General features: G+C 44.6%; 1 protein-coding gene and 1 long non-coding RNA gene across 2 annotated transcripts in view; one reads left to right on the top strand and one right to left on the bottom strand.

Moving 5' to 3' along the window:
- The window catches only part of ANTXR1 (ANTXR cell adhesion molecule 1), a 252,763-nt gene that overhangs the window by 36,071 nt on the left and 193,177 nt on the right, over window positions 1-23,515 (bottom strand). The gene's annotated exons all lie outside the window — the stretch shown is intronic.
- On the top strand, window positions 6,859-17,390 carry LOC122441870. Its single transcript, XR_006269469.1, has 3 exons — window positions 6,859-7,087; window positions 12,855-12,973; window positions 17,260-17,390. It is a non-coding gene; the product is annotated as an uncharacterized LOC122441870 (long non-coding RNA).

Here is a 23,515-nt window from a genome sequence, read left to right as displayed (position 1 = left end):
GCTCAGCTTAATGTCCAAGATCAAGGAAGATCTATTCTTTCTCTTATCTCTGCTCACCGGTCCTCGTCCAAAAGGTGTAAGAAATTGGCTGATAAGCTGGGGTGGGACTGAGGAGGAGAAGAGTGAAGTAGAGAAGAGAGGAGAGACACCCAAACTTGCGCTTCATGGGAGGCCAGCCCAGGGTGGGGAAGGGAAGACTGAATACCGGATGAGATGTGAGATTTTGATTGATCTCTTAGATTGGACTTTCTGGTGGCTGAATTTAGGTTCCTCTTTTGATTGCAGATCTGCCTATAACCTAAGAGTGGGCCTAGGAATTGTGGGGCCTGCTAAGTTCGCATCTGGTGGCAGGAGGAAAATCTCTCAGTGAATGAAGTATACAAGGGGTGGAGGGAAAGACAAACCGAAGTTTTATCTTGATCATGCACAAGTCATCTTGTGCCATGTTCCAGGTACCAGAGCTCAGAAGGAGATACTTACTCAGCTTTGTGGGGCTGGTAACAAGGAACTGACCCAGCTACAGGGCAGGGAATGGCTTGGTCTTCCTGACCCTGCGGATGCGTGCATCATTTTCTCTTCTTGCTCACAAGTCCCAGAAATGCTCTCCTAGACTGGGCTCTTACACACGCTTGGTTCTTTACACACTTCCAGCTCTTTTTCTCCAACAGGGCTGGCTGTTAAATAATGTGGATGGCTCTGGTCTCAGCCCTGCCCTGGCTCAGCTCTGCCAACTGTGAGTCCCCCGGGGCTGGGGGAAGGGCCAATTTCTCTCCCACGGCCCACATCAGCCCTTTCCGCTCAGGGTCCACTGTCTCCGTCATGTCCCATGGCTTCTGGCACATGGGGCCCCGTCATCTGCTTGCAACTTGTAAAAGTCAGAGGAAACACTGACTGGAACCCAGGCCTCCTGGCATTCAGGTTCTTTCCACGAATCACTTTCAGGAGACAGATTGAGGTATTGCCCTGACACTCTGAAATGGAATTTATGCACATGCATGAAAGAAACACATCTGGGCATTTAACAGAGTGTTAGAGACAGGTCTGGCAAACCCGCCAAGCCATGTGCTTACATAGGATGAGCTTTTCCAGGGTGGGACTCTGGCAGAGCCCCGGCCTTTGCAGAAAGGACCTAAGGTGATGGAAATGGACTGATGTCTTACCAAGGCTGGGCTCTTTTGGAAGATATCTGTTTAATCTGATTCATAACGTACACCATTTTGCTTGACATTTTTTTTTAAGAGTATAGGGGAAAAAAAGAGGAAGGTCAGGTCCCATAAAAAAAAATAGCTTTGTTAAATGGGGTGGCCATGTTTGTGTGAGTCAGAAGCATAAAGCAGACGTGGGAAGGTTTCTTGTGTGTCTGTCTCAGGCAGTTGGCCATTTGGCTGAGAAAGAGATCACAGACTCCCTTGCCAGGGAGGCAGAGCTTAAAGTAGTTCAGAAAGTGAGTACCCAAGGCTACAGATCCAAGGTTTAAGCTCAGTTTCAAGGCTCAAGATGCTCTGGGTTTCAGGCCTCTCCCATGTAAAAGGAAGGCACTGGCTTTAGCAAAATGCTCATATGATGATCGCTTTAGGGTTAATTCATACTTTGTTATTTATTTTGCTTGATATTTATCATTAATTGTATATGGTGTTATGTTATCTGGGCTTCCCAGGTGGCTCAGTGGTGAAGAATCCACCTGTCAGTGCAGGAGATGCAGGAGACACAGGTTGATTCCTGGGTCAGGAAGATTCCCTGAAGCAGGAAATAGCAACCCACTCCAGCATTCTTGCTTGGAAAAGTCCCATGGACAGAGGAGCCTGGTGGGCTACAGTCCATAGGGTTGCAAAGAGTTGGACACAACCGAGCACAATTATGTTGTTGACACAAACCAACAAAGAAAGGGGTACAGATGATGTTTTGTTAATAGTGTAAACACATACCTAATTATGTTAATTATTAAGGCACAAGTCAGGTTAAGGGGTCACAGCTGGGCCACTCTCAGGTATGGCACCTCCAGTTTGAGCTGGTGCCCTACAGTTGGGCACTGGCCTCCTGCAAAGTGGGCCTGGGAACTGGTTCCCTCCCTGGGGGCTGCTGTCATGGAAAGAAAACCCAATGGATCTTCTTTTCTGCAAAGTAGTTGAGGTGCGATTCCTAGCTGTGCCTCTCCCGACACTGAATGAAATACCACGTCTAAGATCCTGGAGGACTCCCTTTCCCTCTGTCACCTCAGAGCTCTTCTCTCCTCTTCCTCCACCTCCATCATCCTTCTCCCTGGCTTCTTCTCTTGTCCTCTCTTCCTTCACTGCCTTCCTGTTTCTCCTCTTGTTGAGCGCCTACCACTTGCGAGGTGTCAGAGGAAGTTGGGGTGGGGGGATCTCTATGAAATGCTAGAGGAATGGGACATGAAGCAGGGTGATGATGGATCAGAGGCAGAAGGCATCTCGGAGACCTGGCAGGGACTGGCAAAGAGGAGACAGGATTTGCATTGAGTTACAATGAGAGGACAGGAAAGGCCAGGATCATTTGGGTTAGGGCTCGGTGTGAGTGGAGGTCTAGACGCAGGAATACATAGGGCCTGTCCACTGAAACAGTGTCTCAAAGGGCAGACTGTTTTGTGTAGGACTCATGGAGAGGCAGGCAGAGTCTGACCCACTGTGCAGGGTGATGGGGGTCAGGGGGGTGGGGGGAAATGCTGGTCAACCCAGCACTTTCCAAATTTGCCTTCCACAGGGCACAAGTGATGCTCTATCAAAACAGACCAGTCATTTTCAAGTTTGGGAAATATGGCATGATACATTCCATGGGAATTCTTTGGAGATTCCCACTGCAATTGGCTCATGAAAGCATCTTTGAAGTCTTGCAGATTAAAAAGCAAAACAAAACAAAACCTTTAACACTGTCACGTGCAGCATTCCCCAAACTTATTTGATGCCTATGAGCAGCTGGGGAATAAGTGTCCATAAAACACATCTTGTGTGCAGGCAGTGGGAGCCAGTGGAGGTTTCAGAGGGGGCATAGTTCATTGCTGTCAAGAAGTCAGAACTCCCTCACATCAGAGAGAAGTGGGTGTGGGGCATATGCAGACGTGCCAAACACCTGCCGCTGTGGTTGATCGCCTTCTGTTTTCCTGGGCAGAGGCTGGCTGGCTAGTAGGTAAAGGAGGGTGAGTTCTCATTCCTTAGCACTGAGAGCATTAATGAAGGCTCAATGTCCACGCCAAGAAAATGTTTTCTCTGGCTGGAGAAGGGGCTACATATACATACGGACGCACATATAAACTTGCTGACTGGCAACCCTGTTGGTCTTACTCTTTTTCTGTTGTTTTGTTTAGCCAAAGCCTGAGCATCCTCGAAGGAAAAGCTGAAGTCATACCTCCTATCTGCAGTCTCTTTCAACCAAACTTGACCTCTGGCTTACCCCCTCCACTCATGATCTCTCCAATTTACTGTCAGCAGCAAACAATCACTTTATGACACACCACCTGATTTCTTCCCCATCCGCTCTGTCCCCTAATCAGGAGTGCCGACCCCAGGCTGGGCCCCCGTGTGCGTGGTGCATTGGCTGATGATTGGCATATATGACAGCGCATTCTGCTTTTTCAGCCTCCAAATGGCAGCAGGGCAAATGAATGTGCAAACGCCTCATCTTCCTGCCAGCCCCCATGTGAGAAAAAACAGAATCACGTCTCTATTATTTTCATGGAAGAGATTCTGGAATACAGTAAGGTCTCACTGTTCATCTCTGATTCCAGAGCTTACCAAGCATAGTCAAGAGGCTGACAGCGAGGCACGACAAGAATTCACAAAGCGAAACCAAAGGGTGACATACAATGGCGCTCTGCTGGAGTTTCCTTCTGCTTTCTGGGCATGGTGGAAAGGCCCCTACTAGGTGAATGGGATGTGAATTTCCAGGACAGAGTGTGTTGGGAAGGACACTGCAGGAGGTGGAGGCGGCTAGAGGGACAGCCAGATGGAAAGAGGGACGAGCACTCATCAGCTAGTCTCATCAGCTGTGTTTCCACAATACTTTCTTCCTTTCTCTTTATTTGGCTGCACTGGGTCTTCATTGCACACAGGCTTTCTCTAGTTGTGGTGCACAGGCTTAGCTGTCCCATGGCATGTGGGATCTTAGTTCCCCAACCAGGGATGGAACCTGCATCCTCTGCATTGGAAGGTGGATTCTTAACCACTGGGCCGCCAGGGAAGTCCTTCTACAATACATTCAGATTGCATTCACTCCTCGCCACTTGTGCTCTATTCTTGCCAGGCCATCACCACTGCCCCTCATCCAGCTCTATTTGCAACGAGCTCCTTACTGGTTTCCCAGTTTCTGCTCTGCACCCTACAATCCCTTCTCTCCATTGTGTCAAGGGCAGTGTGGGTTGAATGTGAATCACACCATGTCCCTCCTCTGCTAACCCTCTCCTCCATGCAGCCTTCCTGTTAACACACAGAGTAAAATCCAGTCCCTGGTTTACACGCCCTGCCCTCCTGTCTCTTACTGCACTTGGTGCTGGCCTCTGACTTCCTCCAACAAGCCACGCTCTCTCCAGCCATACAGGCATCGGACTGTTGCTCCTCTCCTGATCTTGACCTGGCCAGTTCCTGCTTGTCATTGACACCTTACCTTCAGTGCCACCCCTCCAGTGCCCATCTCTCCAAAGATAGGGCTTTTCTAACCATGCAGGCTAGGCGTCTATTTTCTTTCTATTCCACCACCCTGCTTTAATTCTTGGCATAGCACTTAACACTTGGGTACTGAGAACCCTACAGTGCAGATTGCAGGGAGGGACCCTGGCCTCCTGGTTCACTGGGGCTTAGTCTGACAAATAAACGTGATGAGTGAATAAACACCAGCTTTTCCATGTATCAGCCATGGACTCAAGAGGCTCTTGAGTCCTCTGTAAAGTGAATTTCCTCCTCTGTAAAATAGGGATGAGAACACTTACATCAAAGGGTGATCAGAGGAAATGCATTCAAAATAATTACACATTATGAAGCTCCTGGTAAATACAAGTTATTATTTCCCAAGTCAAGTCAGTTTTCTTTTTGGTAAAATGGGGATAATATTTGCTTTCTAGGAATTTTTCAAAGATAAAGCAGATAATCCAATAAATGTACAAATATCTAGAACAAAGTTTTAAATGCAGCAAACCTTTTCTTTCCTGTGATGATAGTACAAGGAAGCCTTAAAACAAAACCCTCCATGCTGGTTTGGAGCATGCAAGACTTTTGGCTCCAAACAAGAAGTTTGGAATAGGAACTGGCCCAGAAAGGTAAAGTCACAGCTGACCTAACAGAAAATCAGAAAGGGCAGACCGTGACACAAAACTCTGAAATTATCCTTATGTGTGCTAAATAGAGATGACTGGAAGATGCGGGGCCTGTATGAAATCATGTTGTCCCTCTTTTCACAAGTGTCTTGCAGGCTAGTTCTCTAGACCAGCACAGCCAATAGAAGTGTTACACAAACCACATAAGTAATCTTCAGCTTTTTAGGAGCCCCATTTGTAAAAAGTAAAGAAACAAGTGAGAGTATTTTTAATAATAGATCCAGAATGTTATCATTTCAACAGGTGACCAATATAAAAATGACTGGTTCCAAACTGGGAAAGGAGTATGGTAAGGCTGTATATTGTTACCCTGTTTATTTAACTTATATGCAGAGTACATCATGCAAAATGCTGGGCTGGATGAAGCACAAGCTGGAATCAAGATTGCTGGGAGAAATATCAATAACCTCAGACATGCAGATGATACACCCTTATGGCAGAAAGCAAAGAGGAACTAAAGAGCCTCTTGATGAAAGTAAAAGAGGAGAGTGAAAAAGCTGGCTTAAAATTCAACATTCAAAAAGCTTACTTAGATCATGGCATCCGGTCTCATCACTTCATGGCAAATAGATTGGGAAACAATGGAAACAGTGACAGACTTTATTTTCTTGGGTTCCAAAATCACCGCAGATGGTGACTGCAGCCATGAAATTAAAAGACGCTTGCTCCTTGGAAGAAAAGCTATGATCAACCTAGACAGCATATTAAAAAGCAGAGACATTACTTTGCTGACAAAGGTCCATCTAGTCAAAGCTATGGTTTTTCTAGTAGTTGTGTATGGATGTGAGAGTTGGACCATAAAGAAAGCTGAGCACCGAAGAATTGATGCTTTTGAACTGTGGTGTTGGAGAAGACTCTTGAGAGTCCCTTGGACTGCAAGGAGATCAAACCAGTCCATCCTAAAGGAGATCAGTCCTGACTATTCATTGGAAGAACTGATTCTGAAGCTAAAGCTCCAATACTCTAGTCACTTGATATGAAGAACTGACTCCTTGGAAAAGACCCTGATGCTGGGAAAGATCGAAGGCAGGAGAAGGGGATGACAGAGGATGAGATGGTTGGATGACATCACCGACTTGATGGACATGAGTGTGAGCAAGCTCTGGGAGTTGGTGGTGGATAGGGAAGCCTGGCGTACTGCAGTCCATGGGGTTGCAAAGAGTTGGACACGACTGAGTGACTGAACTGAATTGAAGGAGATCTTTTACATTCTGTTTTTCATGCTACATCTTTGAAAATCCAGAGTGTATTTCACATGTACAGTACATGGCATTTCTGACTAGTCACACTTCAAGCGCTCAATAGCCACACATGGCTAGGGGCTGCCTTATGGGACTGTGCAGCCCTACACTTTACATTTTTTAGAAAAATTTGCTTTAATTTTTAAATTTTGCTGTGCCAGATGTTAGTTGTGGCATGTGGGATCTAGTACCTTGACCAGGGATTGAACCCAGTCCCCTGGCATTGGGAGTGTGGAGTCTTAGCCACTGGACCACCAGGCAAATCCCTAGATTCTACTTTTGAGGTGTTCAAGATCTTTTGCTGCTTGTGAAATGGGAGGTCACAAATAATTTTGTAAAGCACTCCATTTATTTGTAAAAGACTCCACTTATAATTCCACTAAGTTGTCCACTGTTTTTCCACAGCTGGAAGAAAAGTTCTAGTTGATTGTTTCGCTGGCCAGTGAGGAGCTTAAAAGAAAATTTAAGAGTTTAAATTCCTGTCATGGAAATACTTTTATCTTCTGATCTCCATAGACTCTTTAAGGTATGTAAAACTGTTTGAAACTGTGCCCATCTGTCTGTCTGTCTATCTATCCTCTGGAAGTGATAGGAAGCTTTATACTCATTTAAAATCAAATCACACCCCTTTCCTCTCACCCTGTGTTTCAGAGAAAGATTTATGAGAATCTGTGTTTCTTCAGGGTGGGACAGTTTGGTCCATGGCTTGCAAAGCTAGAGAATTTCAAAAATCAAATTGTTGTCTTTAAAAAATATCAAACTTGGAAATGGATTAGAACTAAACACATCAATGGAATGAGTTTAAGAGAGAAAGAAAATGATTACAAGGTAAAGTTATCCAAAAATTGTTCTCCCTTGACTCATAAATCTGTTATATTATAAGTCTCAGGCTTTCTGGACATAGATGGGTGAATTATAAAGGACAGGCATCAAAGCTTGGCTGTGTCCACCGAGGATCAGAACAGTCATTTCACCATTGGCATTTACAGTAATCTGAAGGCATAGCAACATTGCTGGATGAAACTGGAATTTTCCCACGGGTAGGTTAAATCTTTTGGAAGCTTCCATCCATGTTGCTTATTAGTGACCTTGTGTGGGATGTAGTCACGTGGGTTGTTGGTGTGTGTGATGTGAACTGCTTGTAACCCTAGCTTTTTGCTAGGAGGTTCTGTTGTGAATCATTAGCAAACACATTTTCAACTTTAGGCGACCAGTGGAGGATCTAGTGCAGAACAAGCCAGGGCAGCTGATGTGGTACAGTGGGGACCATGGGCTACGGGAGTTCTGTACTTATTCCTGGTTTGGAGGGATGCTTACTGTCTATAAGCACAGAAGGTAGCCTTAGTTCTACAGCTGCCTTGGCCATCTCTGGAGGACCATACATCCCCTGGGCCTACAGACATGGTGGAGCATCGAGGCTGTGGCTTCATAAATTTTGGTAAGTTTGTTTCCACCACCAATTGGAAAATATTCCCTCTTCTTTCCATTTCTCTCTACCTCCATGCCTAAGAAGTCCAGCCCTGCTTGGTCAGAACTACTTCCCCCGTTAGAAAGAAAGAAGGGAGGATTCCACAATGGACTTTCCAGTGGACCCACTTTGATTAATGATCCCAGTAAGGGGCATGGATGTCTGTTATGATGTCCGATTTTCCAGACTCTGTGACATTCAAGAGTTTCCCATTACAAATCACCTTGAGTGAGCAGTAGAGAATGTGGAAAAGCTTACACAAGATTTACTCCTATTTAGAGCTTATATTCGAGTCAGAGTCACAGAGGCCTTGGAAAGTAGGTGCACTGGGGATTGAGGCCAGTGACTGGGTGTCAGCTGCTTAGGGCCACCCAGTCAATGGGGTGACCCAATCCAGATGTTGGTGGGATACAGGAATGCACGCAGGTGCTGAAGGCTAGAGGAGTGAGCGCCCCTGGAGCTAACTCTGCCGTTACTATGGATTCTGAACATAGCTCTGCTCTCGATGGTCTCAGCCAAAAGGAAAAATGGAAAAACACTAAAAACGTTAAACAAATATCACAAGAATGAATTTATAAAGTATGATGAGTAAAGTCAGAGAGTCGTTTTCCTCTCACATTTTCTATTTTCAAAAAATTTAAAGGAAAAGTCAAAGTTATTAATAAATGGCAATGACAGAAAGTATGATCAGGAATTATAACGAAAGTTTAATGTTTTAATAATGCTTAATCAGGTGGTGTAGTGGTAAAGAAACTGCCTGCCAATGCAGGAGATGCAAAAGATGTGGGTTAGATCCCTGGGTTGAGAAGACCCCCTGGAGTAGGAAATGGCACCCTTCTCCAGTATTCTTCCCTGGAGAATTCCATGGGCAGAGGAGCCTGGTGGGCTACCGTCCATGGGGTCACAAAGAGTTGGACACGACTGAGCACACACGCAAACTGTTGGTGTAGTAAGGTGTGTGATATGTGTGCACACATAGGTGCATGTGTGAATATAACTGAATAAACTGAATGCTCAGTCAGCCTCATTTTACCTGAAGATGACCCTACAAGAACATGTGAACTCTCCCTCTTTGTTAAAGGTGAGGATTTTTTTTGAGACATCTTTGGCCACTACTATGGAAGGAATCTCATAAAAGTTTACAAATAGCTGTGAACTGGGGTCACAGAAGAAGTCTTCACAGAACAAGAAAACAAGTCGAACCATGTTCTCAGTGCTATGAGGGAAAGGAAAGGAAATGTCCCTTTCCTCAAATCTGTTACTGTTTCCTCAGGGAATGAAATATCAGTACAGCCTTTAAATTAAAATGGTGTGAAATTTTGGGGCAGCAGCTGTGAGCACAGGAGGAAGGAAGGACCAGACAATGAGCAGAAATCAGGGGAGAACCTCGGAGAGCTGGGCACCCGAAAGACGTGACCAGCTGTAAGGGCGGAGAAGGCAGAGCTGGGAGGCGGAGTGTGACTGTTCTCCCCTCCCCTCCCAGGGTCAGCCTGGGCCTTCTCTTTCAGTTCATTTGGGCCTTCATACATGCTGTTTCTTCCACCCAAATGCCTTTCCCTCACTTCGCCAGGAGAGCTCATCCTTTAAATCTCAGTCCAATGGTCTCTTTTCAAAGTCTTCCCTGGTCCCCCAGCCTGGATTAAATCTCTGTGTTCTATGCTTCCATGACACTTCAGATGCTCCCCACAGTTCCATACCACTCATCACACCAGGTTCTAATTTAGTGCTTTTCTGACTACTCTGATGTGCATCCCACAAGGGCAGGGATTGGCCACATTCATGTAAATCCCCAGTGCCTAGCATGGTACCTGCTGTAGGGTCGGAGCTCGAGACCAGTGCATGGGTGTACTCTTAGACACAGTGTTGGTGATAGAGAGGCAGGCAGAGGTGGAATCAGTAAGAGAAAATATGAGGTAACTTGGGAACACAGCACGCTGAAAGGAGGGCAGGTCACTAAGGGAGGCAAGCAGTGGGTATGCCATCTTGGGCAGAGTATAAAAATGGAACAGTGTTGGGAGGTGGGCGAAGGTAAGTGGACAGGAAAGGAGGAGTTTGGGTCACAGGGACCAGCTCTACCTCCCAAAATTCGGTCTGGTTTACCTTTTCTTCAAGGGATCAAACCCAATCATGAGCTCCACACTCTTCTCCTGGCCTGGGGAGAGGACTCAGGAGAGCCAGGCTGTGTAAAGGGCTGGAGGGGTCTGGTCCTGCCACTTCCACTAATTCCCTTTGTAACTGTGAATGAAGCAGGGGTCTTAGTATGAGAGTATTAATCTTACTAACATGAAAATAGGAGATAAGTAAAGCAGTGATGGGGAGCATCCGAGGAAATGTACTTGGGAGTGTTTGGAGGTGTCCCCATCAGCTTGCTAAACATCAGTTTCCTTATCTTGAAAATGAAGGGACTGAGATCATGAGGAACCTCCAACCCATTCCTGAGACTCAGGGTCAGGTTGAGGTGAGGTGGTGATGGGGATACTGGGAGAAGGTGTGTGTGCGTGTGTGTGTCTACAGCAGTCTGTGAATTCTGGAAGGATATCTCCTAGGTCAGATCCTGCCACCTATGATTCAACCTAATACTTTTGGACCAGAATAGAACTCCCCACCAACCTGGGTTAAATAAATCTTAATTGAGGCCTATGGCAGAGATGTAGACCATTCACTAGAGATGATCTTTTCAAATGCCCTCAGCTGGAAGAGAAGGCCCATAGCTGCCAAGTGGCTAGACATAAACATCACACTTGAGCAAAGTAGAAAACTTCCTACAGTGTTATACACTTGGATGAAATTTTGACCCTAGAACCAAGCCCAATTTCCTTCAGTCCTGACTCTGTTTGGCAGGGAAAAAAAAAAATGAGATCAGAGAATTTCAAGAGGGGGTGTCTCTATTACCCAGCCCCACCTTCTTCAGCCCCCAAATTCTCTTCTGTTTGCTATTTGCAACCTGATACCAGGACTTAACCTGTTGCTGCAGCTGTTTGGGAGATGAGGCAATTCAAAGGTGAAAGTCATCAGCTAAGCAATAAAATGATGATGCTGATGAGTATGGAAATATGTATGGATGTGGAAAAAAAAGGGATTAGGTTATGGGAGATTGGAAGGGAAGGGAGAGACCTCAGCCACATCAGATACCTTCATAATTATTTATTTAAAGAGACCTCCCACTGGGAGTGGGAAGTTAGTGCAAAAAAAAAACAACAAACAAAACTCAAGATGGTATATTTTGCACCATCAACTTTGGGTTTAACTTCTCTGAAAAAGTTAACTTTGCAGGTTTCGGGTACAGTTTGGTTTTTGCTGTGGACAGAGGATGTCTTGAACTTTTTCTTTTGTAAAATCAGGCGGGTAAGCCAAGAATTCTAAGTACTCATGTTCCTCTCCAATGAGACAGTGAAGGAAAGATTTCCAAGGGTGAGAACTGAATAAATACTACTGAGAATTCAAACATCCAGGGAAGGGGCTCAGCCAAAATAAATCACACCCTCTAGGAACATTTCCTATAATTTGCTTTTTTTTTTTCTTAAATGATCTAGTCTTACAAAAGTTTATGAAAGGTCAGAAGTCAGTGGCCAGCAAATTGGACTTTCTCTCCAGATCTATTGGGGACTTTACATCTTGGTGTCAGACACTGATAGAAATTTTGAAGATCCCTGTTTACTCAAAGTAAAAACCAATATATTCTATGCAAACTTCTTTTCCCCTACTTTAAAATAGAAAGTCTACTTTTTCAGCGGTTCTGTGAATTGAATTAAAGAGCAGAGGGACTAAGAAAAAAGCCTTATATAAAGCCTATTGTCTATTGTGCAAGAAGGAATTGACCTTTATATAAAGACATAAATACAGTAATTTGATTCTTTTAGTCACTGCTGAATTAAATATGAGAGAGGAATTCTGAGAAGTTTTTCATGTGTGCAGAGATCTAACTTCTTTGAAATCAATTGTAGTTTTCAGGGTAAAGAAGGGAAGAAAATGAACTCCCATCTGTTTGAATTATTTACACTTGTCATTTTGTTTCATCCTGACAAACCAATATCATTAATTATTAGCCTATTAACTATTTACCAACACATTGGATCCTTTGCGTTCTTGAGCTTTGGTAGAATGATTTTAACTGGGCTGTTCTGCAAGACAAAGATGCCTATGGCCAAGTTTTCTACCTACATTAAAAACAATGAAAAACTCTATCAGTATCTCGTCAAACCAGAGCTTTGCAAAACTTTTGAGAAACTGTGCCTGAAATCAAATGTCTTGAAAGACAATGTAATTTGGCACTCTAATATTTATCCCAGATGAAGACTAGCTCAAAATGATTATAGTGTAAATTTTTCAGTCCCTGTCATCACGGTGGTAACATCTCATCCTTGTTCCCCCTCCAGCCTCAGGAGGTACACTCATCCTCTGTATCCCATCCTGAGATGTCTCCTCTCACTCTGCAGGTTGGCCATGGGCACTAAAGGGCTGCAGGCTGGTCCTGGAAACCTGCTACCCCGACCTTTCTACTTCCTGTCTGCATAAGTTCCAACTTTCCTTCAAAGCCCATTTCAAGTCCTACCAGTCCAGGAGAAGGTTTCCCATCCTCTCAGATGATTGCCCCTCCTCTGTGGCTCTCATTCCCTTCAGCAATCTTGTCTGTCCCGGGAGCTACCACCATCTGTTCTGTCTCCTCAACCTTAGCCATCTGTTCTTTGATGTCTCACACTTGCCTTTTCCCCAGAGCCCTTCCCAGCACCTCAGTAATATTTGCTGAAAAGCATCACACTTAGAAAGTTGGGTAAACATTTCCTGCTCTCAGGTTTGCTCCATTCATTTTATTTTCACCAATCAGGTTGTCAGAACAGAGGCGTTTGCAATGAAGCAAATTCAGAGGAAAACTGAAGTGAGGAGTTTCAAATGCAAAATGTTACTCCACACACAGGAAATGACTGATTAGAGCCTCAGGGTCAGGTAAACTTTCTACAGAATGTTAACCAAACAATTTTGTGTATTGTGGATGCTGGGACTTGCCCAAGTCATCCATTTTCACCATGTTTTTGAGATGTGTCTTAGAATGTGCTGGTATTTATGTACTTGGATCTGCTGTTCCACCAGCAAGCTGTTCAAATGGGGATGTTCATGTCTTTACATAGACAACCATGTGTTTTTAAATTGCCAATATTTAGGAAGGACTGTCTGAGCAGCACACATAGAACAGTGGTTTTAATGATTTTAATTGCCTAGCAATTTGAAAAATTGTTTCCGCCTTATGTTTATAGGGATAAAATTAAAGAATCAGACATTAAGTTATATACATGCATGATCACAGGTGAATAAAGAAAAAAGATAATATAGGGTAAAAACTCTATTAACTATGTAAATGCTTTCTTGGTGAGTACAAGGAATGGTGAGAAGGATGTTACTTGGAATGATAAAGTTGGGGGAACCCACTGGACTGAGCAAAAGTATCTAAAGCAATCCTTGGGAGGAAATGAGTTGCTTTCTATTTTCATATGATGGGGGCCATCGCTGGCCCACATGGTGCTTTTGCGTGAGTCAGGAAGAGACACTCCGCTCTGAGTTGGGATGCAGGCCTGTTCCAGGGAGCTTGACCAGTGATGTTCTGGGTGGTCCTCTGTCGCAGGGCACAGCCTGCACATGCAGGTGCATGCATTCCCAGTAAACAATTCTTTGGAAAATGGACACGGTCTTAAAGAGCACAGTGGACTGAAAAGTGACCCTGCTAGTACACAGTAGAGTGAGAGAGTAACTCCAGAATGGTTGGTTTAACCTAATCCTGACCAAGGATATTTGTTGATGGCTTTGTCTATGAATCGTAGGGCTCTGCCACAATATTGATAGATGACAAGTATCTCACTTAAGTAGTTAATTATAACCTAGTATAAAACTAGTAATTGGTAATTGACAGATATTATGGGATTAATTTATCAGAGAAGTGGGAGGCCCCCACTAACAAAAGAAGTGGGAGGCCTCCGCTAACAAAACAAACTACCCCAATGCAGTCAGCACTGCCCTTTAGGTGCCATGGGTAGAGAAGATCATTATTTCCATTCTGCCACTGAGAAATAAAACATACAGTAATATATTCTAGGGACCCAACCATGGGCTCTCTTGCAGGTGGAGTTTTGAAGTGAAATTGCTTGTAACATGGCATCCCAAATTACCATGTTTCTTGCATGAAGACTCTGGAGAAGGAAATGGCAACCCACTCCAGTACTCTTGCTTGGAAAAGCCCATGGATGGAGTGTGGTAGGCTATAGTCCATGGGGTCGCAAAGAGTTGGACATGACTGAGTGACTTCACTTTCACTTTGCCTGAAGAAGAGATACCCACCCTGGAACTGCAGCAAATGCGGATGCACGGGAGAGGTAGAATTCCGAAGGTGCGGCTGGTTTCCTCCTCATCCTCTCCTCAGACAGTCTATGTCTACCTGCCCTGCTTGTCTGGCCTATCACAGGGAAGACAGAGGCCACTGAATGGGGGAGAGCCCATCTTGGACTCTGCCACTGAGGTCACTAAGGAAGAGAGGCATTTCCTGGCCTCTAGGTCTTCTACTTCCTCAGGGCTCTTGCCCTCCAACAGTGAGCTCTTCAGTCTCAGCCCCTCCTGGACTTCCATCATGAGCCCTTCATCTTTCTCAAGTCCTTCATCCTGATCAAACAAAGAGCCTCTTTCAAGTCCAGCTCTCCTCCAGCCACTGCTTTGGCTCTCCCTTCCCATTTTCCACTAAGCCTCACTCCTGTCCCCATCGTTGCACTGAATCCATGTCACTAAGACCTCCAGGACCTTCTTACTGCTGGTAATTAGAGGACCTGCCAGCTTTCATCTAAATTTCCCATACTTGATGTTGTTGACCCCAGCCTCCCCTGTGATGAACCATCTTCCCTTGGCTTCCATGACCCAAACTCTCCTGTCACACCTGCTCTTTCTTTGGCTGGTCCTTCTTCGTTTCCCTCTTGTTCTCCTTTTTTCTTTCCCCACCCCAGCTCAAAGGATGTGTTCAGCACTCAAGCCATTTCCCTTCTCTCTCTCCACCCTCTCCCTGGCTCTGCATCTATTCACATTGGTCTCAGCCGTCATGGTGTTGACGCTTGTCTTTGCCTCCTGCCCAGAACTCTCACTAGAGAAAAACTGCCTCCTGACAGGTCGGGTGATGTCAGGGGGCATCAGGGCACACCTTCCACTCTCAGGTCCTGTAGGTGCACACCCTGCACGCATATGACTCTGAGAGTGAGCATTTCTGAATGTTTGTGCCCTAGACACTCCATGGTACTTACACTCAATTCCCTCCCAAAGCTCGACTTGCACCCTTATCCTGCTGAATGATGTCACAGTTGGCTGAGACCAAAACCTGGAGGTCCTCCCTGACAACCCGCTCTCTCAACCAGCCAATTGCCAAATCCAGTCATTCTGTTTCTTCAACATCTCCTAAATCCAGCCTTTTTCTTCCTCCTACCACTGCCTCCGGTCAGGCGGCCACCACGTCTACACTGCAGCTAGCGTGACTTTTCTGAAACACAATGTGACCACAACTATGCCTAAAACACTTGGAAGTGATTCTCCACTGTCCCCAGAGTGGGCTCCATGACCAGCACCCCCTCCACCCCTTTCCTCCACTCCTCACACTGTCCTCCACCAAACCCCGCTCCTCAAGTCTCCTGAAGAAGCCACAGGCCACCCCCAGATTCTTGCTAAAGATTCCGTCCCACAGAAGAGCCTCCTTCCACAACTCCGCTCTGATCATAGCCTCAGTGCCACCTCTAGAAGCCAGTTTTGATCCAAGGCTGGTGAAATACCCTTCCTGGGTGTATCCCCTCCCCCGCCCCCAACCTCTCACATCCATTTCAGAGCCATCACACTGGTGTTTGGGGCCTTGACTGTTGGTTCCTGCTTCTCAAGGGACAGGACACAGCTTATTAATTGGTGAACAGCCAGCACAAACTCAGTGCTCATCTCACAGGAAGTGTTTGACAAGTATCTATTTTTTTTAATATTAGCAGCTTATTAGGAACTCTCTCACTTATATTAGTAACAAGACACTGGTATTAGTATTTTAATCTAAACTTGGCTAATCTGTATAATTACAAGAAAATAGACATTAAATTCTTAATAAAAAAGGACTATATAGAAACTCTTATGTTTGGGAATATATAGAAACTTTTAGGTTTCTATATTATTCAACAAGTATCTACTGAATGCATGAAGGATTTGAGGAATCTCAGTGTGGACTTCAAGTCTGATAGTCCTGAATTAAGCCCCAGATCTGCCCCTTCCCAGCTGTGTGTCCTAGGGAAAGTTAATAGCCTCCCCCTGAGTCTCAGTTTCTGCTCTATACAATAGAGATAATAGTGCTTCCCCTTCTTGTGAATGGATCTGTGCTTCTATGTGTGCATGTGTGCTAAGCCGCTTCGGTCGTGTCTGACTCTTTGTGACACTATGGACTATAGCCCGCCAGTTTCCTCTGTCCATGGGATTCTCCAGGCAAGAACAATGGAGTGGGTTGCCATGCCCTCCTCCAGGTTATCTTCCCAACCCAGGGAAGGAACCCAAGTCTCTTATATCTCCTGTCCTGGCAGGTGGGTTCTTTACCACTAGTTCCACCTGGGAAGCCGCTGTGCTTCTATGACCATCTATAATTAATACAGTGCTTTACTCTTCCCTTTCAAATCATGCACTGAACTCCAGGAAGTCAGAATTAAGTCCTATTCTAACTGGCATCCCCAGTGCCCAGCCCAGGGATGGGTTCCTAGGTGGGAGCACAGAGATGAAATTTGATGAAAGAATGTTTGAGGGAAGGTAGCCAAGATGAAGACGGAAGAAGGAGGAGGAGGTCACGCAAGGTACATGAAGAGGGAGAAAAGAGAAAGCAAGAAACAGAGTGGAGACACTCCGAGTCTGCTTATGTTACAGGAGGCCAGTCTGCTTTCGAAGGACTGGGCTGAGGACACTCTGTCCCTGGAGATAACCTGCCCAGATCCTTCTTGCCTCTGCAACAGTAGGAAGGCATGCGGCCCACGTGACTGGCCCAGCTCCCTTGCTGGAAACAGCTGTGCAGACGGCAGCCCTGGGGAGCTCAGGGAGATTTCACAACCTCCGCGGCTGCCCTTCAGAGGAGTATCATATGTTGTTTACGTACATCTCCATCTACATGTGTGTTTCCTGGGTCTCTCCTGATTGCAGTGAGGCTCAGTCTTGCAAAACAAGTTCAGAGTGTGCCTCATATTTTGTTTTTGCAGATAGCGATGGAGCGATGGAATGTACCAGCCTCCCCATGCCAGATCGGAGAGAAACTGAGGAGCTGAAAACAAAGACGATATCCAACCCCAGTGGCTCCTCCCAGAGCATGTGCAGGGGTTGGGACATTAAAGCTGGGGTAAAAAATGCCTGGGGAGGGTTTAGACAGGTTGATATTTTAATTCCATCTGGGAAAGACCCAGGAGGCAGAGTTATATTTTCTCTTTTCCTTTCTCTTTACCCAAGCAGTAACAATATTGGAGCAGGAAGAATCTATGCTTATTGTCTGGTGATTGTAATCATCCATTTTCCTTATGCCTATGAAACACAGGATAGAGTTTTTGAAGGGATGTTGAGAGTTGCCTTCAAATTGTTCCATGACGGAAACAGAAGATGCTGCCCAGGACAAGAAATAGAGAATTGGATCAAATCACTGATTGTCAACCCTAGTTGCTTCTTAAAATGACCTGGGGAGCTTTTAAAACTCCTGTATCCAGACTTCATCCCAGAAAAATTAAATAGAACCTGGCACCAGGGCCTTAAAACTCCCCAGATGATTACAACATGCAACCAGATTGAAAATCACTGGATTCCATGAACTCTGATCTCTGAAACTCCCTTACATTTCTGTGTTTGAAACTAGCAATCTAGGAACAAAACCATCTGCAGCTGGCAAGATTTTTCTGCAACTGGTTGGTATTTAATTTAATATTTAGACTTCTGCTAGAGCAGTTATTCCCCAATTAGGTTAATAGGTGTTCTGCAGAGAAACATAGGAAAGTAGTCACTGGTGGTCAAATAAGCACAGAGATGCTGACTTCAAGTCCCCAGCAGTCAGGGTTAGAGGGATCTTGATGGACATTTAATTCCATTTATCTCATTGGTTCCAAAGTGTGGTCCCCAGATCGGTAGCATCAGTATCACCTGGAAGTTTGTTAGAAATGCTAGTTCCCAGGCCCCACCCCAGACCTGCTGAGTCAGAAACTCTGACAGTGGGATCCAGCAACCTGTGTTTTAACAAAACTTCTAGGTGATTCTGTGCTCAAGTTTGAGAACTAGTGATCTGCTGCAGGAACTGTTTACTATATCTTGGCCCAGTGGTTTGACTGGTTTTACCCCTGTTTGGTAACATGGAGCAACCCCAGTGATGCCTGTGGAAGCCTGTTTGTTGTTAAAACTCGTCTTTCAGTTTTTTAAGATGAAATATGTGTTACTGTAACTTCTGCCTGTGGCTTAACTTCATGTCTTCTCTGAAGTCATATTCTGTACTTTAGAGACTTTAATGTTCCAGGGCTTCTGGTTTGATATAACATATAGCTAATAACCAGAGAAGGCACTCCATTACTCTTGCCTGGAAAATCCCATGGAAGGAGCCTGGTAGGCTGCAGTCCATGGGGTCTCACAGAGTCAGACACGACTGAAGCGACTTAGCAGCAGCAGCATGACTGATAACTCCTGAGGGCACTTCTCCAAAATTTACATAAAATACCCAGGAAGATACAGAAAAGGTACCAACTCACAACACCACCAAAAACTAAAAGTGACAGAGACGAAGTAATAGAAAATTTTTGTGAAAATTTACATCCTCTTGGACTAGACAAGATTGTTCTAATTTTGACACCAAAGGCAGAAATTAGAAACATTCATAGATTTAACTATAAATGTTAAAATTACCTATAAAATTATAGGTAATGTCACACACACACACACAAAATTAGACTTTAAGTTTCATGAAGTAAGCATCATATACTTAATATATACCACTGGATCTTCAAAACATTTGACTAGTAAATGAATGAATATGAGTTAAGCAAATGGCCATATAAAAATCAAAGCTAAAATATCCAATAGAAAAATAGGATAGAGGCATATATAGGCAATAGACAAAAGGGAAAATAGATATTTGAAAGACGTTTTACTTCAGTAACAGAAAATGCAAATTAAATTAGCACCTGTCCAATAGGTAAGATTAATAATGTTAATGGGAGATGGGATTTTCATAGATGCAGGCTCTAGTGTTAATTCACACAGTGTTTCAGGCAATAATGAATAATGAGCCCAACCTGGCAATTTATGTCAAAACTTTAAAATTTTGCATGCTGTTTGATTGATTGATGAGACAACTGCATGCTTAATCCTAAGGAAACATTCATGAATGTGCACAATGATCTGGCAACAAGTATCCTGGTTACAGATAGCTTCATTTGTAAAAATAAACACTCTAAAAAGAAGGCAGGCTGAAATATAATGTCACAGTTTGCATTTAAAATCACATCATACAATGATATGAAGGGGTATGAAAAGATTATTCCTTGAATACAGGTAAGTGATTAAAAATATTAATGAAAGTGAAAGTGTTAGTTGCTCAATTGTGTCCAACTCTTTTGGAGTTGTCCTGGACCTGACCCCATGGACTGTAGCCTGACAGGCTCCTCTGTTCATGGAATTCTCTAGGCAAGAATACTGGAGTGGGTTGATATTCCCTTCTCCAGGGGGTCTTCCCGACCCAGGGATAAAACCTGGGTCTCCCACTGCAGGCAGATTCTTTACCATCTGAGCCACCAGGGAGGCCCAGAGAGAAAATATTAATAGTTTATAAAAAGAATGCTTAGCATGCTGACCAAGTTAAAAGCTCTCAGCTCCCTTTAAGTCTTCTGCCTCAGACTGAACATTCCCAATTCCTTCTGCCATTTGTCCTTGAATGGTGAAAATTTTCTGAAGTCAGAGAGGCTCCCATATAGGAAGCCTTGGGGACTATCCTGGCAAATGGTCATGGGACACAGGTTCTAATTTCCAGACTTTCCTGCTAAGTCTCTGTGAATGTCCTCTACTTTGGTAAACCCCTCTTTAAAGCCTGGGTCTGGACAGCAACGTTGTGTGTTTAGAGGGGTACCATGGGGACAATGAATAATCTTACCAAGGTAACAGTTCAGTAGGTAGAGATGATGGGAAAGATATCCCAGGCAGAGAAATTAAGACTGTACAAAGGCACAGAGACACAGACGAATGTTCAGGGAATGGTGAGCAATTCTAGGTGGCTGGAGCCTCTATGGAGTGATACGGGAGCCAGGGGGAAAAAGTAGTTGAAATGACAAGGAAAGCCTTTCTAAATCAAGCTAAGGATTTGGGGCTTCTTCCCAGCCTTTGAAAGACTGAAGCTTTGGGATGGCATGCTGAGATCCATGTTTTCGAAAGAGCAAAGCGATGGCTATACACTGGAAGACAGGGGATGGTTTAAGCAGAGGATATCATACGGTTGGGGCTTCCCAGGTGGTGCTGGTGGTAAAGAACCTACCTGCCAATGCAGGAGATATAAGAGAAACAGGTTTGATCCCTGGGTTGGGAAGGTGCCCTGGAGGAGGGCATGGCAACCCACTCCAGTACTCTTGCCTGCAGAACCCCATGGACAGAGGAGCCTGGGGGGCTACAGTCCACAGAGTTGCAAAGAGTTCGACACGACTGAAGCGACTTGGCATGCAAGCACCATATGCTCAGTGAACTTATTAACTTTTAGGATCCGATGTGTTGCTGGTTTGCTACTTAAGTAGCTTCTTTGGTACTTTCCCTTTTATGTTGGCTCAGGCTCTCTTGGTGGGCTCCAAAACAAAACAGGACTGTGGGCCCATCCCAGGCAGAAAGAGCAAGATGGGTGGTGGCAGTCAGAAAGCATTCATGTCTCCTGCTGTCATCCCATTCATGTTTTCCCTGACCCAGGGCTTGGAGAGCTCCCAGGAAGTGGGCACCAATCCCAGGGAAGGATGTGACTCTGGGCTCAGGCCTCTCCCAGCCCTCTGCTCTGTGGTGGGGGCTGGAGTCACTCTGCTTTTCCAGCAGCCTCCGAGGCTCTCCTGGTGAGCCCGTGTCTGCCTCTGTAAAGCTGGAGTGGGTTCATTTGGGGAAGGATGGAGCAGACAGGAACTGAGAAGGAAGAAGTGCCAGGTTTCTGTGAGATCAACATGTGTTTGAAACAATTCAGAATGTAACTGAGAATGTAATTAGGTGATGTTTGTTTTTGTTTTTGTTTTAAAGGAAAAACTCAGAACCTGTGACTCTTGTTCATGAGCACATGCCTGGATGTAGTCATTTTGAGTTTATGGAAAATGTGGTCAGCCCCATAAATCAGTGCTGAGGAATTCTTACAGAGTCATCCACCGTGCAAAGAAGGCAGGTCTGTAGTGAGTCTGTCAAAGCTATGAATACAGAACCGAATAAGCACATAATAATAAGCTACAGTATAGTCTTCTCTTCTCCTAGAATTGTTTCCTGAGTTGCCATAAAGTAGCTTTGAATTTCCCTTCCTACATAATCTATGATCTTTCTTGTATATCTCCGTGTGTACAACTAGATGTCTGTGGCCATCACCATGATTACAAAGACACGGTTCTCTCCATCTACTCTCTCACGTGTCTTAAAAATTTTAGCAGGATTCCTGTAAAGAAAGTCCATTTCAAAGTAGGCTGGACAACTGTACTTTGCAACACCTCTGAGAACATGGTCACAATTGTATCCTAATTCTCTGACCTCCCGTCCTTCCCATCTATTATTTTGTGTGACTGGAGAATGAAATTTCGGGGTGAGATTGTATTTCTCAAAAGCACGCAGAAGGTCTTCAAATGTGAAACACAAACTTTCATTCAGAATTTGTAAATAAGAGATTCAATCTAGGTGTGATTCATTAGAAGGAATTCCATCCATTTTCATCTCATTTTTGTTAGATTTATCCAATCAGCCATTTGCCCTCAAACAGTTTTAGTTCTTATATCTTATTTACCATAATATTTCTCTTATCCTTCCTCTTTGCTACACTCGATTCTCTGGTTGACCCAGTTTATAAATCTGTTTCTGGCAAACTGGTCAGTGAAGAATGGAATGTTAACAAATTTGAGTGGAGATGTTTTTCAAGTGCTCTGAAAAAAAAATGGGCTTGATCATGGACAAGCATGTTCTATCACAAAAATAGTACTGCTGAGTCCGAGGAGTTTACCTATCCTATTGCTTTTTTCTTAATCCGTTAGATGCGTCTCATGCAGGCTAAAAAATTTCTTGATTTTCCACAGAAACCATATGTATAACTTATAAGGCCAGATACCACGCTGAGTACAAAGCTGATGGCCAAGGCTCATTTCTGTTAGCTGTTTGTACTTTAAAATCTGCTCTAGCAATGTGTTCTTGTTGACTTCCAGACAAAAAACAAATTCTAGAGATCATGAAGGTCAAGTTGGCCCAGCATTTATATGCCCTGGGTGGGTTTTTTTTTTTTTTTTTTAACATCATACTTGCCTGCTGTCCCTGCCGAAATGTGGAGCAGGAACAGCTAGCTGGCAGCAGTCTGCTCAGGCTGTGAAACTTTGGACCAAATCCTCTCAACCACAAGCCACCTGTTGTCACCAGGTGCAAAGGGAGGGTGACCCACCTAACTGACCCTGCTCTTGAGTTCTATTAGTTGTGCCATGTTGCAGAGCGGGCAGTGTAAAGATGCAGGTATATCTGACATGATCAACAGCCATATAGTCTGAATTTCTGCATCAACCTTTCACCGACAGAAAAGCACAAGGTAACTAATCATAACAATGTTTGAGCATTACTATTTAATGTGTTCAAACGTGAAGCCAAATGCTTTACAAACATTACTGGCTCCAGCCAGCCACCCTGCAGTAATTATTATCAACCACTTTACAATATGAAGAATGGCATTCAGAGAGGTCATGTGACTTGCTTAGAGTTTTTCCAGGCAGGAAGGAAGCAAAATTCAGACCCAATTCTACCTGATTCAAAAGAAGCCCCAAATTAGACACCTTGATTTTGCTTTTGGGTTAGTGTGTCTGATTCCCAGAGCAGCGTATGAAAGATGCAGGTTGTGGGTGGTTGAGGGGGAATTTGGTCCCAGGCTTTGCTTTGTAGATTTTATAAAAGAGAGATTAGCTCTTCCCAGAAGAGCTAGCAATGGCGTGATTACGGCAGAACTGAAGTTGTTTTCAGCATTGTTATTATTTAGCTTGTCCTGTCCTCTGTTTCCTCATTTACCAAATGAGGACTAAGGCCTCCGCGGCCTCCTTCCTGTCTATCTCCTTCCAGTTGGAGACACTCTGAGCTTGGCCCTGACAGTTTCGGGGAAAATCCTCATTGTGGAAGACCCTCCTGTGATCCTGGATCAGACAAACCCAGGACCTGCTGGATGATGGGGGAGTTTTCCTATGGTCCCTATTCCCTGGCTCCACCTTGTGGCCCTGGCATCCTGCTTGTGACCACTGGCCAGTG

Source organism: Cervus canadensis, chromosome 5 (assembly GCF_019320065.1).
Source record: "Cervus canadensis isolate Bull #8, Minnesota chromosome 5, ASM1932006v1, whole genome shotgun sequence".
NCBI classification, from domain to species: Eukaryota; Metazoa; Chordata; class Mammalia; order Artiodactyla; family Cervidae; genus Cervus; species Cervus canadensis.
This window is presented reverse-complemented; position numbering and strand designations above follow the sequence as displayed.